This window comes from Marmota monax, unplaced genomic scaffold, assembly GCF_021218885.2.
Source record: "Marmota monax isolate L192 unplaced genomic scaffold, Marmota_monax_Labrador192_F-V1.1 WCK01_AAM20220418_F8-fsc00258, whole genome shotgun sequence".
Taxonomy (NCBI): Eukaryota; Metazoa; Chordata; class Mammalia; order Rodentia; family Sciuridae; genus Marmota; species Marmota monax.
The window spans coordinates 850,200-853,721 of NW_026692172.1; positions in this window are offsets into that span (position 1 = coordinate 850,200).

Genomic DNA, 3,522 nt, shown 5'->3' on the forward strand with positions numbered 1-3,522 from the left:
GTCTGTGCCATATCCCATTTTCATATGTATCAGAATACATAATGGTCCCTCCATTTGAGCCAAGTCAGACACAGTTAGTTGACTACTGTTGGCATTTGTTCCTGCCCCCTATTTCCCCACCAACCTGGTTGATATGTCCCACATTCTCCAAGCTAAAACCTTTCACCAAACTTTCTCATACATCTGAATCACTGTGAGGCAGAATAATAACTGAGGCAAGGTCCCGTTAGTCCTGTTAAATGATGATGGTAGTTATTCCCTCTAGACATTACTCAAGAGACCAGTGCAGTTTAACCTTCTAACTCTCAATTATTTTTTTTTTACCTAGAAATCATATAAATTGGAAAAGAAACAAGTAACTGCTTTGTGGGTTTCAATTTTTAAATTCAATTCTTTTTTGGTAGAGACACAGAAATTAGTCTGTTGTGACTTGTTTTCTCTAGGTTGGGCTAAAAAGATGAAGAAATAAGCTCCAACTAATTATAATAAGTTATCATCTAGTTGTCATGCTGCAGGAAGAAATTGGCATTGTATATAATCCATGTTTCTTGTAGAGTGCCATATATATATATATATATATATATATATATATATATATATATATGTGTGTGTGTGTGTGTGTGAAAGCTTTTATTTTAAGAATACTATAAAAATTGTTTAATACAATAATTACATCAAACTTAACTGAATTTTGCTTAGATTGCCCATACAATCCTGGCATAAAAGCACTGCTTACGAGAGAAAAAAAAATCTGTGAAATTAAAATACATTTAAATTTAAGTTTTGGTCCTTGAAGGTTCTTGGGTTCATTATTATGAACACAAGATATTATGATAAAACATTATATATATATATATATATATATATAGAGAGAGAGAGAGAGAGAGAGAGAGAGCATTTTCAACTTTCATAATGTTTTTGTAACATGAGTTTTCTCATTTGATGCTTTCTCTAACTTCTTTGGATACAAAAAGCAAGTATTATTATCTTCTAATAAAAGAAATAGTTCATCCATATCTAGCTAATAAATGAAATGTCATACAGCTAGTAAATGGCAAATATAGGAGTTTGATACTAATCTCCTACCCCTGTATTGCTCTTATTATGTAATCTTTGATATCTACTGTTACTAGATTAATACATATCTAATAACTTAAAAACAACAAAGATTACTACATGAATAATCTTTTAAATTATTTATTCCTACAAAATCTTTTAAAACATACTTTTAGCAATATACGGGTATTTTAAGAACTGGAACACAAATAAATCCTCCCATGGAGTGACCATGACTACTCGAGGAATACTTTAATAGTATGATATATGAAATATTTGTTAAAAAAACAAACCCAAGAGAGGTTAAAAAATATAGAGAGATCATTTTCTTTTTAAAGTTTAAACTTAGAAAAGTTAGCTAAAGAGGGAACTGTTTTCTTTTCTGCTGTGCCAAATATTGCAGAATATTTATTTTATTTTATTTTTTTAAAGACCTCTCCACATAGAGAGTCTTTAAAATTTGGAACTGAAAGGAACCAAATGAAAAGGTAGTTTTTATCATTTATGAATCTTTGTCCATTATTATACTATAAAATTCGTGGTAAGGACATAATTATCCTTTATTTGTCTGTGTGTACCTCAAAGCCTTGTTCACAATAATTCTTCAAAATGAATATTTGAGAAAAATTAAACTTAATTTATGTTTAATTCTTTACCTTGATGGTTTGATCCCATCTGTATAAAATCTAAGACGGTAAAAAACTGGGAGTACTTTGTCACTTTTTCTCTTGATATTTTCCATACCCCTATCAAATTACTAAAAATAAACACTAAGCATGTTTTTCTCCTATTTAACCCTTACCTTGTAAGACAAGAGGACAAGGAGAAAGGGAAAACTTTTGTTTTTTATGTTATCAATTCCTGACATATAAATTTGTTGCACTAAGTATGCATCAACTTACAGCAGGAGAGAAAAATATACCCACATCTAAAATCGAAAAAAGATTGCCCAGGACATAAAATTTGAGCTCCTTAGCCGCGTAGATAAGTGTTCAGTTTCTGAGACTTCCAACCTCTCTTTAAGCTTTATCTCCCCACCTCCACCCACAACAAACACACACACACACACACACACACACACACAGACACCCTTACTTTCGAGTGACAGGAACTATTTTTCTGAAAACACTGAGCATTTTTCTTCCAGCTTGCTTTTTCGTTTGCACTTTACTCAGCTTAGAAATTCCTGCCCAGTGGTGTCTTGTTTCCAATGAAGTTCCTTCAAGACCCATTTCAAAATGTACTTCTTCAGTCCACAGGAGAATTAGTGTTCTCTCCTCTGGACATCATAGTACTATGCTACACAATAGTTTCCCCAGTTAAATTGTAGTCAAAGCAAGAATCATGATTCATATTTTATATATAGTTGTAACTCTCTTCCTCTTCCTTTTCTTTCCTTTCCCCCCATTCCTATGCCTGATGCATAGCAGGCATTCAGTAAATTCTTTTTGAATGAATGAATTAATGACTGATTTAATCAACTGATATTTTTTGTAGGGCAATAGAACTCATGTCTAGTGAATCAATATTATTAAGGTGTTTAATAAATCGTAATGATCATTTATTCTGAGAAGCTGTGTAGTAAAATTGGATAGAACCCCATATTTGAGTGATACAGATTAGGGTTTATTTTAAAGATCCACCATTTTCTAGCAGCATGGCCCCTGGCAAATGACCCCAATTTAGTAGGCTTCAATTCTTTCATTTTTATGAAGGAGCTAATAATATTTACATTGTGGATAATTGAAAAGACTCCTATCACTCAACATTATGTCTGACAAAAAGCAAGTTATGTAGAAGTTGTTAACTTTATCAGATAGCATGTTTTAGTTTCAATTTGTTATATTTATTGCCACCAAAGAATTTGTTATTTGATCCAGTCATGGTGGCACACACCTGTAGTCCCAGAGACTTGAGAGGCTAAGGCAGGAGGATTGCAAGTTTCAGGACAATCTCAGCAATTTAGCTGGACCCTGTCTTAAGATAAAAACTTTAAAAAGGGGCTGGGGGTGTAGCTTAGTAGTTGACTGCTCCTGGGCTTAATCCCTAGTACCCCTTCCCCTAAAAAAGAAGAATTTAGCATTTGGATATCCATGCTAGCTATATAATGCTTGCTGGTGTTTTTTTTTTGTTGTTTGTTTGTTTTTTTTTGTTTTGGTTTTTTTTAATCCTAACCACATTGTAACCCTCTCGTGTTGTAATTTAAAAACTGTTGAGAGTACCTAGATCAGTGTTGGCCACACACTCAATTTTTATCTATTAGATTAGAGTAGTGGTTCATGGTGAAGGGAGAGCATTGGATTTGGGGTCAGGAGATCAAGTTAACATTGAGCTATGTTAAGTTTTCTTTCTCTGGGATTCCTTAACAGCTTCCTCTGTAAAATTAAGGGTTTAGTCTTCTTGAATCTTTTCCAACTCACAAGGTCTGTGATTCTATGATTAGATAATCTATCCTTATTGTGAAAT